At 47.5% G+C, this 15,976-nt stretch overlaps 1 protein-coding gene across 5 annotated transcripts in view; it reads right to left on the reverse strand.

Moving 5' to 3' along the window:
• The window catches only part of GRIN2B (glutamate ionotropic receptor NMDA type subunit 2B), a 958,742-nt gene that overhangs the window by 59,872 nt on the left and 882,894 nt on the right, over positions 1–15,976 (reverse strand). The window lies entirely within an intron of this gene.

The raw sequence follows: 15,976 nt of genomic DNA on the forward strand, positions 1-15,976 counted from the left end.
GAACATTTCCAATAACAACATCTGACTTTGGACATTTGGGGGAAAACGTCTATAAATTCAGTAGAGAAAATGTCCATTTTCAAATCAGAAAAATGTCTATCTTTGTATTTCAAAATTGACCATTTTCTAAATGTTTTTGAGTTTAGTGTGTCTTATCTTTTAGGACCATTTTAGAAAAAAAAAACCTTCCATATAATTTAGACAACCCACCCTTTCCCTCTCCCCCCATTTGCAAATATATTTCCAATAGTAAATACCTTCACCGTGTGTAATTCACTCTTTATAAATTATTTTATAGGGCACATTAAAGTTTGCAGAAAAAGCAGATTAAAAAAAAAGTCCACCACAGCATGTAAGACCTCAGTGCATTCTGCATGATATTTTTCTTGTTGAATTTTGTTTGCAGAAGAACAGAAAATTAAAATCTTGGGCAAAAGATATGCTAACTCGCACTACATTATTTCAAAGTTCTGTAGGAAAAATGACCTGTAGAATTTGCATCCGTCTTTTATGTCATACTTCTGTGACATTCTGGTGAGGAATGGGTACGTGAAGCCATATATAATGAAATTGGTTTGAGTATTTGGTGGTACCTCTGAGGGTCATTTATACATCAACCAGGATTTACTTATTTGGCAGTGTGAATATATTGGAGGTGGCTGAGAGTGGGTCCACTCTTATCAAGTACAAATACTTCTGTTTAAAGCACATGAGCTACACTGGCACATGTAGTCGCAGGAGATTCAGGATATGTGCACCATCACTGTGAAATGCATTGTCCCTGAGATTCAGGTGGAATAGAATTAACCCCCTCTTCTATTAAACTGCGCTAGCAGTTTGTAGGGCAGAGAGACGCTCTGATTGGCCCGCGCTGCTTCCGACGCTCATAGGAACTCTATGAGCGTCGGAAGCCGTGCGGGTCATTCAGCGTGGCTCACCGCACTAAAAACTGCTTTCGCAGTTTCGTAGAAGAGGGGGTAAGGCTGGTGGAATTAGGATAGGCCTAGCTGCTCAGCCATACTTTTGGATAACGTTATTACCCTTCTCTTCTTTTCTGAGCTTGTTTGAGTTTAATATTTGGCAGAAAGTTGTTATTATTTGTTTCCTTGCTATATTTTATCTGTTCATTTTATTTTATGTGCTATCCTATCTTAGGTCCTCTTTTATTAAGCCACGGTAGAGGCACTATATGCTCCGAGGCTCGTAGAATTCTATGAGTGTTGGAGCATTTAGCGCTCCAGGCTGTGGTAGAAACCTCGACTGCGGCTTAGTAAAGGGAGGATGGATAACCAAGAAGGAATGAATTCAATTAATCTGTTCTGGAAACATGCCAGCTTTTTCTCTAAGCTACGAGTTATTCTATTAGTCAACAAAATACAGGACCACTTGTACCAATTAGTTTACACGTAAAGGGGCCCTTTTACTAAGTTGTGTTAAAAAGCAACCTGTGCTATTTGTAGCGTATGGGTTACCCATGTGCTGAGACCACTTTTTTAGCACAGCTCTAAAATGACTTCAACCCTATTAATGGCCATACACTAATTTCAAAATCAGCGTGTGGCCATTAGCACGTGAGCTCTTACTGTCACCTATTTAGTAGGTGATAAGGTCTCCCGCACTAATTATGCACTCATCGGTCAGCACGCGCTGATGCCCATGTGCTATCCCAGTGGTTCCCAAACCCTGTCCTGGGGGACCCCCAGCCAGTCGGGTTTTCAAGATATCCATAATAAATATGCATGAGAGAGATTTGCATATAATGGAAGCAAAAGGTATGCAAATCTCTCTCATGCATATTCATTAGGGATATTTTGAAAACCCGACTGGCTGGGGGTCCCTCAGGACAGGGTTTGGGAACCACTGTGCTATCCAATTAGCGCAGGGCACGCTTACTCTCTGCCCCCCTCACACCCTCCCCACGCTAAAAGTAAAATGTATTTTTTTTAATGCATGGGTGACATGTGCAAAGCCACACAGCGCATGGTTCTTGAGGGTGGTCCACTGGTGCCATTTTTAAGCAGGGGTAAGCACCCAAAATAAATGCGCTCTTCATTACACATTGGAATTGGGAGGACCAATATGGCCATAGTCTGATCAGCTTTTTATTTCATATAACCCAGTAGTTGACGGAAATGGGGTGAAGGATGGTTCCCAACCTAAAGAATGGTCCACCACTTCTGTGTTTTATCAACCTCAAAATTGCCTAACTTTTGTCTTCCAAAAGTTTCTATTAAGGAAAAAAGCAAAGTATCAACAGCATAACATATTAATGCCAACTAGCAGAAACCCCCATCTTTGCACCAGAAATTAAACAAAACAAATCTTGTTTGAATATCCAGACAATCATGTAGCATTAGCTCTTAGCACAAAGACACCTAATTAACAGAATCCTGACAATTCTTAGTACTCAATACCAAATTCCTAATTAACCACTAGAGTTAGTAACGTAGAGTTAGCCACTCAAGCAGCCAAACTAGACAACCAAATCGCCAATCAACTGACGGCATCCCTCGACTACAAGACTTTTAGAAAAGAAATAAAGACCATACTCTTCAAGAAAACTCTGAAAAAAGAAATTATACCACAAGTCTTAAACTCCACCTCTCACTAAAGCCAACTACCCCAAACAAATAACCTTACCCATTTCTTACTCTTTTTGAAAATGACCAATTTTTTTTTTGTAAGTTCTTGTTGTAATACATCTTGGATAATTCTTTTGTAATCTGCCTTGAACTGCAAGGTAATGGCAGAATAGAAATTCCTAATATAATGTAATGTAATGCTACGCATTATCACATATTCCCCCTCTTTTACTAATGTGTGCTAACGATTTTACTTTTCAGATTCTGAATTATGGTTCTCCTCTATTTTTATTTTTGCATTTGATTCCATATTCTCTTAGAAGGGAACTGCATTCCTCCAATCAATCCTTACTGACCATTCCATCAATTAGGCAGCTTTTTCTAGATATCTACAGAGATTCTAGTTTCTCTGTAATGGCTCCAAAGCTTTGGAACTCCCTTCCACTATATCTGCGCACAGAAAAATTTCTTAAAACATTTAAATCACACTTCAAAGCCTATTATTTCAAACTGGCATTTGACCCTAATTCTTAACAATTCAGTTTAGTTTTTCCCATGCTTTCTTTTTCTCGCATTTTCCCCCCATCCTTCTATTCTTACCATATTTGTACTTACCTCTTGATATTATAAACCTTTCCTCCCCTTCATTGTCACTTAGTTCCGAATTCTGTATAGGACGCCCGGGAAGGACGTCCTATTCAGAATAGGGCCTAAGCCCACCCAACATAAACCCGATTATATAACTGACGTCCATGTTACAGACGCCGGTTACAGAACCGGATTACTGTAGATGCGGCCGCTATACTTATTGCAAGGGATCTCCCTGCCGCGGTAAGTATAGCGGCCACGGCTGCCAGAACCCCCACCCTTGTACGATTGCGGCAGGAGGGAGCCCAATCGCTCCTGCCCAATGACCCGCCACCCGCCCCAGACGATCACCGGCAGGAAGTTGCCCAACCCCATCTCAGCCCATGTACCTAAGGCCCCACCCATAGGAGAGGCCTTAGGCGCCAGGGCCAATCAGGCCCTAGGCTCTTGTGGGTTGGGCAGGGGAGGGGGCAGGTGATCTTCAGAAAAGGGTGGGTGGTCATCGGGCAGGAGGGGTTGGGCACCCTCCTGCCAGCGATCGTCGGAGGGTGGGGGGGTCCTACCAGAAGGAGGGATTGGTCATCTCTCCTGCCTCGTTCGTTTAGGGGGAGGAGGAGACTGGCAGCCGCTATACTAATCGTGGCAGGGAGATCCTTTGCCACGATTTAAGTATAGCGGCCACGTCTACTTACAATGTAGGCCAGCATTTTGCTGGCCTACATTGTAAGCGTCTCCCGCTCTACTACGGAGATGCATATGGCCGCCTAGGTTCGCCTTAGGCTATCGCCTAGCTTTAGACAAGCTTAGGTGGGTTTGAGGGCATCCCTAGGCTCCCGGAGGTGCCTTCAATATAGGCGGACTGCCTGGGAGCATTTTTTTTTAAAAAATGTGCGTCCCTATTGGCTGATTAGACAGCTGTAGGATGTCTACAGCTGCCTACAATCAGGACACAGTTTTCAGAATCCGGGCCTGTTTTTAAAAAATTATTTTCCTTTAATTTTTATCTATTGTTTACCATTTTGATTTGACTGTTTTTGTTAATGTTGGTATATCAAATTAAATAACTTTATAACTGTCTCGTATAAAATGGGACCTGTAGTAAAATATTGCTTGTTAATGGCATTAATACACTAATGCTGTAACACCCATTAGTAACTCTAGCTGTAAGTTCATAGAGAAAGCTGGACCTGTTCCAACCACTAAAGAAAAGGAATCTTACACACATCCTAGTGCACGCTAGAAAAGAATATGAAGTTTGATTTATGCTCCTTGCATTATTACTCAGGCCACCTTGAGGCTTCTTTGGCACTGAGGGAGGAAGATTTTGTAAGCTACACTGTCTAGAAAAGTGCTAGAGATTAATAGTTTGGAGAGTTCCATTGTTCTGTTGAAATACCAATTTGCAAAATGAAGTGGTTAAACATCTCTTTGGCTTCAGTTAGCTAGCCGTGATTGGCAGAGAGAGCTGGTTGCACTATAATTGGCTGCAATTAGTGTGACATCCCAAACAAGTCAGAGAATAGCATTAAAAGGCATTTCACTTGTTATCCCTCCTTCTGGACTGGTATGCCTGCTAGTGAATACAGTTCTTTCGGAGATCTCTGCCATTTGTATTGTAACTATCTTGACTCAGAAGGCACATTTACATATTCCATACTGAATGATCTGGTTAGATATAAGAATACAGATATCTGGATGGAATAAAGAACACCCCCAGGTACTTCTGTTTTTCAGACTATTACCTCATGCTGATCGGAAAAAAGGGCAGGCCAAATTTTGTTCCATCTCACTCTGCTGAGCATCCTGCTCAGAGATAAACCGTGCAACTAAGCTACTGTTCAACTCACACTTCTGTTTAACGCCAATATCATTTTAAAATCAAATTTTGTTAAATCATTTTATATTTCAGCTCATTTTGTCTTGAGAAAAAGAATAAAATTGGACTTCCAGTCTATCGTGCCACATTAATTCAAAGGTCTCTTGGTCTATGAAAATCCACCATAGAAGAGCACATGACAAGACCAGTTAGACAAAATGTCCCACTGTAAGCTGCAAATGCAATAAATCCATCAACAAGCTGACCCAATAGCTTGATGTCCCAGCCAGAACCCTGCTCCCAAAACCAGCCAGGGATAGAGCTTTCCTCGACCTTTGTCAGGGTACATCCAGTCACTGATATGTGGCACCCTAAGGAAGAGGCTGGATTGCCAGAGACATGGCAGACAAGACAGTATTAAATACCCTAGGGGCCTGATTCTGTATAGGATGCCCTGTCTCAGCAGCCACCTACACAGCTTTTGAGAATCGCACACAGGTGTCCTATACAGAATCGCATCTATCCTAATGGAAGTCACCTAACCTTGCCTAACCATTCCGATTCTATAACTGGCATCCATGTCACAGATGTTGTTTAGAAAATCACGTTGCTGCTGAGCTGATCTTTCACCCTGCCCCCTTCTTTCTTTCTCTCTCCCCATGCCCCCTTTCTTTCTTTCACCCTGCCCCTTTCTTTCTCTCTCCATGCCCCCTTTCTTTCTCTGTCTTTCTCTCTCTCTCGTGCCCCATTTCTTTCTTTCTTTCACCCTGCCCCCTTCTTTCTTCTCTCTCCATGCCCCCTTTCTTTCTCTATGTCTGTCTTTATCTCTCTCTCCGCATGCCCCATTTTTTTCTTTCTTTCTTTGTTTCACCCTGTCCCCTTTCTTTCTTTCTGGCTCCCTGAATCCTCCCCCCCCTTTCTTTCTTTCTTCCTGCCCTCCCCCATGCTACCGCCATTGGGAAACATGCTGCTGCCACCGTCGCCGGGGAAAGGCTGCCACTAGCCATCAGAAACAGGCTGGCGCCGAGTTCGCCCTGCTTCTCTTCCCCGCGGGCCGACCAACTCTCGCTGCCCAACGTCAATTCTAACGTCGGAGAGGACGTTCCGGGCCAGCCAGGCAGCGATTGGCTGGCCCAGATCGTCCTCTCTGACGTCAGAATTGACGTCGGATGGCTAGAGTTGGTCGGCTCGCGGGGAAGAGAAACAGGGAGGGAGAACTCGGCGCTGGCTTGTTCCTCATGACGGCAGTTGCAGCCTTTTCCCGGCGGCAGCATATTCCCCGGTGAGTGGCCAGCTGTGCACCCCTTGGGCCGTGCACCCTGGGCGGACCGCCCCCCCCCCCTTGGTACGCCACTGTCAATAACAGATTATGGACTTTTCCTCCAAGAAATTGTCCAAACCTTTCTTACAACCAGCTACGCTATCCGCTCTTACCACAACCTATGACATTGCGTTCCAGAGCCTAACTATTCTCTGAGTGAAAAAATATTTCCTCCTATTGATTTTAAAAGTATTTTCTTGTAACTTCATCAAGTGTCCCTAGTCTTTGTAATTTTTGACGGAGTAAAAATTTGATCCACTTGTACCCATTCTACTCCACTCAAGATTTTGTAGACTTCAATCATATCTCCCCTCAGCAGCACCAACACAATTCCTGAAGTTACTAGCAACCAAAAACTTATCAGTGCTTTTGATAGTTGCCAAATGGCCACCAGGCTTCAGCTCTGCTACCCTTTAGTAAAGTGGTTGATTTATCAAAGATTAGGTACAGCTAATATAGATATAGTTATCTATATTAGCTGTATCTAAAAGAGCTGCAGGACAAGTACCAGGGATGCCATTGCTACTCCTTGAAATCTTGGACAAGTCACTTAACCATCCATTGAATCAGGTACAGAAATTAAATCGTAAGCCCTCCAGGATGATGAAAATACCAACTGTAGCCGAATGAAATTTGCCTTAAGCTATTACTGAGAAAAGTGTGATCTAAATCCAAATTCAAAATCCAGTAACAGGCATACTGTGAAGTAATATAGAATATTACAAATGTCACCCAGGACCTGAAGAGCAATTCTATTGTGCCAAAACAGCAGTAACATCAACGAGTCACGTAACAAGGGCCTACTTAGGAAAACACAGCACCAAACACTTCAGTTGATACTAGAAGATCAATAAACCTACTGGAAAACTAAAGAAGTCAAATTAGTTCAGATCTATCTTACACAGTCAATGCTAACAGAAAACCATGTCTCTTTCAGATACACATATAGACCTTCACACACAAACCACAAATTAAAAATAGAAATATGTAGAAAAATATTAAACTGCACCCCAGTACAACACCAGAGAAAAAGAAAAAGTGACGCATGTCCCCCTTTGCTGTGCAAAATATAAAGCTAGTAGACTTAAATTTCAAAAACTGACATATTCCAATCACTACATTAAAAGTTAACAAATATAGGACTTCTCTTATAAAGCCGCGCTACTGGCTGCCATCCGGCAAACACTCCGACGTCCATTAATTCCCTAAGGACGTCAGAGCAATTACTGCAGCAGCAGCCTCTAGCGTGGCTTTGTAAATCACCTTCCGACAGCAGTGAGAAGGATGAGAAGGGGCCTGCAATGACTTTATCTTTGTTTGGTCGTGGCAACTGTTAGTCAAGATAAACAGCAGCAGAAGCAGACACTTTGTCATTACAGTGGGAATGCCAAAAGAAAGGTTCCCATTCTTACGATACTATCGTGGAACAGTCCATTGTTCCTGCAGGGAATTTTATGGGGTTCTTCCCATTACCATGGTAACTGTGGTATTGCTGAGGTAATGGTTCCCTTGTCACTCTCTAATACAAACCTTGGTGCCAGGGCCGGATTAAAGGGTAGGCCCAGGAGGCACATGCCTAGGGCCTGAAATTGTCAGGGGGGCCCCAGGGCCAGCATCAGGGGGGAGCAAACAGGGCAGCTGCCCTGGCCCCAGAGATCCAGGGGGCCCTGCAGTCCGAACTTAAACAGCTCCCTTAAACAGCTAAATGCTCCTTTTCAGAGGGGCCCTGACATGGCAGCCATTCTCACAAACTGCTGGCAGCTACCCTGAAGCTTTCCCTCTTCGGTGATCTGCCCTGTTGGAAACAGGAAGTTGCAGCAGAGGGAAAATTTTGGGGCAGCCTTAGGCAGCTTCTGAGAAAGGCTGCCGTGTCAGGGCTTCTCTGAAAAGGAACATTTTGGCTACAGGGGGCGAGGGAGAACTGGTCTGACCCTGGTGCTCCAAGGCCCGGCGTCATTAACTTCTTTGGGCAGCAACAGCATTTACAATTTGCTGCTGTTGCCGGCTCTGGGCATTCCTTCTGCCGGATCCTGCCTACCTGTTTCCAAGAAGGCAGGACCTGATAGAGGGTGGGGCAATGCCAGGGGAGCCCAGTGTAATTGTGTGTCTTGGGGCCCTCGAATAATTAATCCTGCCCTGCTTGGTGCAGTTCTCTTTTAAGGCATAGGGCTCAGGTGAAGAGCCAGAACTTACAAAGATATCTTAAATCAGTGAAGTACAATATTACAATGCTGAGTGCAGCTCCAGATCAAAAATTAGGCAACCTCAGGAAGATGAGAGGAACTACTTAGAGCTACTCCAGGTGAGGACATACCATATATATTCAAACATAAACTGAGGTAACATTTTTCCCCCCAAAAAGGAGGAAAAAATATGATCATGGTACTCCCTTCCTGATTAATTCACATTGGCTTCCTATCAACCATCGTATTACCTTTAAAATATTACTCTTAGCATTTAAAACTCTGTCCACTAATGAACCACAATTTATTAACAGATTGCTTATTCCTTATAATACACCGCGCTCCCTCCAATCCACAAACCAAAAGCTCAGAGTAGTCCCTTCCTTGAAAGTTAACGGCACCAGGCGTCACGATATGTTTTCAGTGATGGCCCCACAACTTTAGAACACCCTGCCTCAATATTTAAGAGAGGAAAATGATCTTAGCCGTTTTAAAAAAATTTAAAAAGTTTACTTTTTTTTTTTTTTTCAAAATATTTTTATTGAAAATGGCAAAAGGTCCAGACAAGCATCCAAGAACTGTACAGAAACTTATACAGTATCAAAAAGAACACAGGATGAGAATATCAGCAACAACAAGCCTGAACAAGCCTCTCCCAAGAGAAAGTTGCCAATGAGAGGCATAGCAAAACACAACAAAAGGCCAAAACTTGGGGCAAGCAGGCAAATCCCACCCCAGGCCCCACAAGAATAATAAGCCGGACTTGACCCTCAGCCATATTTTATAATGAAAAAACCCGCACAAGCAGCAACACCCAGACCGCTCACCAGACACACCAATCCGCACAACAAGCACCCAAGAAACACCCAGCCATCACCCAGACAAAACTATCAGACACACCTACCCCACCAAACCCAGACCCAACCCCCCCTCCCCAGAGAGTGCAAGCGCGAAGTGGACCAGGAAAAGGGCAGCTGCAGAAGCGGAAAGCCCCAGATAAGTAGGTGAGCTAAAGAACGCCCACAGATAGAAGAAATCAGGATAACAGAAGTTCCAACAAGTGCTCCCACAAAGCGACGTAGTGCCTCAGATCCGGCTTACCAGATTTATTGTAGGAGCGGATCTCAAATTGCGCCATCTCTCTCAGCTTGGCCCGCCAGTGGGCCGGGGGGGGATCGTCTTCGGACACCCAATAAATCAACATCAGTTTCTTCCCCACTAAAATGGCATTGTAAAGGAATCGTCTCTGCGGGAGGGAGAAACCCTGATCCCGAAGGGACCCCTGAAAGCCCAGGAGGAGAGTACCATAATCCCATTCTATCGAGCAGTGGAGAACCGCATCAAGAAGGCCCAGGAGCCCCGTCCAGATAGTGAGCTTTGTACATTCAAGGAAAGAGTGAAGGTACGTGCCAGGCTGGCATTTACATTTACTACATAAGTCGCTAGTCCATAGCCCTATCTGAGCCCCCCGCTGTTTAGTAATATAGACTCTGTGCAAGATTTTATACTGCATTTCCTGATAGTCTGCCGATTTGGAGAAGAGATAAAGAGACTGAAAGCACTCCAGAAATTGGGGCTCTGAAATACTCAAACCCATATCCCCCTCCCATCTCTCCCGTAGAGCACTCATCCCAGAAACCTGAGCAGAGAGACGGAGAACACTATACCAGTGGGACAGCCGGTTAGACGCCGGCGGGGTCGCTTCAAAAATCCGATCCAGAGGCCCCGCGTCCCAGCCCCGCTCATGAACCTGCCGGGTGACCCCCCAGTAATGACGAAGTTGAAGGAAAGAAAACAAATACCGAGAAGGGAAGTCCCATTTCCTCTGAAGCTGTTGAAACGAGGGGAAAGTACCCCCCGAGACGGCCAGAACATCGGATACGGTACGACATCCACTGCGTGCCCAGGCTCGGAATATCGTCCGTCCCCAACCAGGGAGAAAGCCCGTATTACCCTCAAAGGATAGAAAGGGAGAAACCGCAGCCGGCAGACCCTGCCTGCGCCGCCACCACTGCCAGGCTCTCCTAAAAGGAGCCAAGAAAACTGAACGACCCCCCGAGCGAGCCACATGGTCCGGTTGAAAGTGAAGCAGATTAAAGAACCGAAAAGGTAGGCTCCAAGATTCAACCCAGCCCTGAGGGAAATAGCGCGCCAGACCGGTGTGACCCTCGTGGATCCACCGCAGAAGGGCTGCTACATTGTACAGGCGTAAATCAGGGACATTCAACCCTCCCCTTCCTCTGGCCAACATCAGCTTTGCCAGAGCTACACGAGGGGCCCTAGAGCGCCAGAGAAATCGGGAAATCAGAGAATGAAAGCGGAGGACATCGGGGCGTCGAAGCCAGATCGGGACCGTTTGGAGCGGATAGAGCAATTTGGGAAGCATGACCATTTTCACCAAAGCCACTCTGCCCATCAAACCCAGGGGAAGGTCCTGCCATTGATGGCACAACTTCCCGATGGCGTCAAGGTGACGAAGAACATTCATGGAGTAAAACGTGGTCGGCTTGGTGCTAAGATAAATACCCAGATAACGGACCGGGTGAAGCGACGGAGGAATGGGGAGTAAGGCATGCCACGGTTCCACAGGGCCGCCAGCCAATAGCAAAAGTTCGGATTTACTACAATTAACCAGCAATCCCGATAAGGCCCCAAAGTCCCGAACAATCGCCAATGCAGCCTCCAAGTGGATGGGGGCCTGATCCAGATACAATAAAATGTCATCCGCAAACATACTGATTTTGCACTCCTGTCCCCCCACTTGGATCCCCCGGACCTCCGGAGCCTGACGTATTTTGATAGCTAGGGGCTCTATAGCTAACAAAAATAACAAAGGAGATAACGGGCACCCCTGCCGTGTTCCCCGCTGCAATGCAAACGCCTCCGTCAAACTCCCATTAATAAGTATACGGGCCCGAGGGTTAGTGTACAAGGCTTTGATCCAATCCAAAAAACTCCCCGTAAAGCCAAAGTCCGCTAATATCCGAAATAGATACTCCCAGGAAACACTGTCAAACGCTTTCTCCATGTCTAAACCCGCCACTGCCGATTGCCCTCCCTTACCCCTATGCTCGTGAATAGCCCCTAACACTTTCATCAAATTCATAGATGCGTACCGGCCCGGTACAAAGCCCACCTGATCTGGATGAATCAGGTGCGGAAGAAAACAATTAAGCCGCCGCGCTAACGTCATAGCTAACACCTTAATATCCTGATCTAAAAGAGAGATCGGACGAAAAGAGCTCACCAGGTCAGGGTCCTTCCCAGGTTTGGGCAACAGCACTATGTGAGCCAGGTTGTCAGAAAAGGAGTCAACCCCTCTCGCCACCGCATTACACATCCCACTGAGCGGTAGAGCCACTAGGTCCCTCAGGATCCGGTAGAATTCCGGGCCCAGGCCGTCCGGCCCCGGCGCTTTAGCCAAAGTGAGCGAACCAATCGTAGTGGAAATCTCCTCTGCTGTAATGGGCTCGTTGAGAGACGCGGCCTGAGTCGCCGTCAACTGGGGCAACTTCAAATCAGCAAAGAACTGGGACATAGCATCGGCATCCAAGGATCGTCGGCCATAAAGGGCCTGATAGTATTGAACAAATTGAGAGGCAATGTGACGCTCCCCCTCATGTCGAACACCCCTCGAGTCCTTGATAGAAGTAATAACCTGTCTCTTTTTGTGCGGTCGGATCAAATTGGACAGGAGCTTCCCGGTTTTACTCCCCCATCTATAAAGTTGATATCTGTGATAGTGCAAGGAGGTCTCCGTACGCCTATTGAGAAGCTCCTCAAGCTGACCCCGCACCACCCGCATCTCCTCCCGAACCGAATCCGATAAAGTAGAGATATGCGATCGGCGGAGGTCATGCAACCGGGTAGACAGCCGCAAGAGTTCCCCCTCCGTCTGTTTACGCTTGCTAGCAATATAAGCGATAATGTGCCCGCGGAGCACCGCTTTGGAAGCATACCAAAAAGTAGTGGGACCCACATCCGGTGTGTCATTTGTAATTTGATAGTCTAACCAACGTGCCCGCAAAAAAACGCGGAACTCCGGATCCTGATACAAAGAAGAAGGCAACCGCCAAGAGGAGGTCCTACCCGCCGGCGCCACGCACAGACGGAGTCCCACCGGTGCATGATCAGATAATGTGCTCTCATAGATTTCAGAATGAGTGGCCCTGGAAAAGAGGCGTTTATCAAGGAGGAGGTAATCCAGCCTGGCATACACCTTGTGGGGATGAGAGTAAAAAGTGAAATCAGTGTCATAAGGGTGTAAAGTACGCCAAACATCTACCAGGTCTAAGTGTTGAGTGAGAAAACCCACCCCTCGCGTGTCATGATCCCGGGTCCGTGCCCGTGGCGGCTTGCAATCTACACCAGGGTTTGCAGTGATATTGAGATCCCCACCCACCACCAAATTGTAATCAGAGTGCTGCGAAATATGGGCCAGTACAGTGGAGAAGAACTTATGACAGTAGACATTGGGTGCATACAAGTTGCACAACAGTAACTTGAGTCCCCATAACTCTCCCAGCACCAGAACAAAGCGACCCTCCGAATCCTGAATTTGTTTATGAAGATGAAAAGGGAGATGTTTGTGAAGGAGAATGGCCACCCCTCGCTGACGACCCGCAAAGGTCGAAGAAAACACGTCCCCCACCCAGCCCCTGCGTAATTTGGCATGTTCCAGCTGAGAGAGATGCGTTTCCTGTAGGAAGGCGATATCCGCGCCCAACTTGCGGAGGCAAGACAGCACTCGCGAGCGCTTAATAGGAGATTTGATACCATCCACATTGAATGTGAGTACCCTGAGGTCAGCCAGGATCGATTCTAAGTGAAGTAGAACTGAGCTGACAAGAGATAGAAAAAGCCGCTCCTGGGTCTCCCAGCTGGACCCAGCAGCAAGACAACAGGTACCAAATGAGCCTGCACCCCCCCGAGACCTCCCCCCCCTGCCATCCAACCCACAATCCTAACACAAACACACCAACATACAAACCCCCATTCACACACCCCCAGCAAACTCCCCCAACCCCCCTAGCCCCCCTCCCACCCTCCCCCACACCCCCCCCATCGTGTAACCAGTACACAGACCCTAACATACCCACTGCCTACCCATAGCAGAACCCCTCCCCCCTCCCGCAAACATCCACCCCCAAAGAACTACCGCAGCAGGCAGAAAGAAGCAGGTGAAAGAAAAATAAGACCAACTCAAGCCGAAATAGGCTCGAGAGCAGTGCTAAGCCCCAACAGCGAAGGACTAGAGTCCAAGGGCAGTCCAGCATAATGTGAAGGAGAGCAGCCATTGTCCGCCCCTAGGACCAAATGGGGGTCCGGCCGATACACCATCAGGAACCAGCAGAACAAGAAGGACAGTCAGAGCAGCAAGTGCTCGCAGCAGATCATCATCCGAGACACCCACAAGTCCAGGCACCAAGGGCATGGCGGTGACCCGACAGTCGAAGATCAAGGAGAAGGGCAAGCCGCCAGATTGCCCACGTAGGCGCGAGCTTCCTCCACATTGGTCAGGGTCTCAGATGCACCATTCCGCCATACCCTCAGCGTAGCAGGGAAAACCAAAGCAAACTGGATCCCCCTCTTGTGAAGCTCAGTGCAGAATGGCGACATCAACTTGCGTTGGGCAGCGACACGCACCGAGTAATCATTAAAGACCAGCACCTTCGCCCCCTCGAATTCCAGGGCACCAGCCTTACGATAGGCCCGTAGCAGAGCTTCCTTGCCTCTCCAATTGCAAAAGCGTGCAATAGCTGTGCGCGCTCGCTTGCCATCCCCCGATTTGGGGCCAATACGATGAGCTCTTTCACAATCAAACTGCATGCTGGAGCCCGACAGGCCCAGCGTCTCCGGCAACCAGGTGCTGAATACCCGGTACAAATCAGCATCACCGACAGACTCTGGGAGACCAACCAGCCGCAGGTTGTTACGGCGGCTGCGGTTCTCCAGTTCCTCAATTTGCTCCTGCAGGTCAGTGTGAGATTTACGGAGTGCCGACATCTGGGTCTCCAAAGCCGCGCACGTGTCTTCCTGGCCCGAGACACGCTGTTCCACATCAGTTAGGCGCCGCTGCTGGGAGTCAAATTTTTCATGGACCTCGTCAACTGCCGATTGCAGTTTGTTGAGGCGATCCGCCAGGGCAGCCGATACCGACCTGGTGATTTCCTGTATCCAGTCTCCCGCAGGGATAGTGAAAGAGGCAGGCTCCGCCGCCATTTTAACAGCGGGAGACTGGGGCCGATCCCGGGTGGTCTTTGCGGATCGGATGGGCATGCCCTGCGAGAACGCGCCTCAGGACCGCAGCTATAACAACGCAGGACTCCCAGCGCTGCTCCCGAGGAGATCGTGGGTCTAAACGGGTGGAAAATCGCTGATATGTGCCGATTTCAGCGGGATCAGGACGGAGCTCTCCTCTCCCACGACCGATCAAGTAGGCTGCATCACGTGACCCCAAAAAGTTTACTTTTTAAAGATGCTTTTAATCTTTAATGGTAAAATAGTTATCCTCCCGACTTATACTATTCCCTCCCTAATGTTTTTCCCATCTGTGGCTCTTTCTATTTTAAAGCACTGATTTGTAACTTTAATCCTTCATTCCTTGTGTATCAATTGGTCTGTAAGTTTGTCAGTCTAACCCATTATTTTGTTTTAAAATTATAACTAACATGTTTAAAAACTTGAAACTTGACTCAAATATAAACCTGGAAAGGGGGGGGGGGGGGTTAATATTCAAGTGCAGTGCCTTGCCCTGCAAGGCTCTGCACCCTGTTCTCCCTCCCTCGCTGCTCTGCCAGTCTCTGCATCCAGCCCCCTCACTCACTCACTCCCCTTCCCTGCCAGTCTCTACACCCAGCCCCACTCCCTCCCTGCCAGGTTCTGTATCCTGTCCCCCCTCCGTCCCAATGACTTGCAGGCCTCCACCGGGCCTGCCGTGAGAGATGGTGGTTCTGCGGTGGCCGGGACAGGAGGGATCCCTCCCGCCTCTTGTCCCAGCCGATTCTAAGAATTTTATCTCCCTCCTGCCCCCTCCCCCGTACTTTTAACATCCATGATGCTCCAGTGGAGTAACCTTCCTTCGCTCTTGTCTGTGCAGAGCCACAAGCTGATTGGCTGCTGTGAGTTCTCGTGGGAAGGAAGGTCGTTCCTGGTGCGGTTCACTGCTAGACCACCAGGTATACTAAAGGCACGTGGGGAAGGCAGAGCTGGGACAGGCGGCAGGAGGGATCCCTCCTGTCCCGGCTACCGCTGGACTACCAGGTCTCACGGCAGGCCTAGCAGAGGCCTGCAACAGGTTTGGGGGGGGGGGTCAGCGCTGACCTGAATATAAACCAAGACCCCCATTTTGGGGACATTTTTTAGCCCAAAAATCTCAGTTTATATTCAAGTATATACGGTAAAACACATCTTTACATATTTCACTTTAATGCCTGCCACAAGCAGTCAGCATCCAGTGCTAAAGTCTTGGCAACTTGCCCTCCTG

Source organism: Geotrypetes seraphini, chromosome 2 (genome assembly GCF_902459505.1).
Source record: "Geotrypetes seraphini chromosome 2, aGeoSer1.1, whole genome shotgun sequence".
NCBI lineage: Eukaryota > Metazoa > Chordata > Amphibia > Gymnophiona > Dermophiidae > Geotrypetes > Geotrypetes seraphini.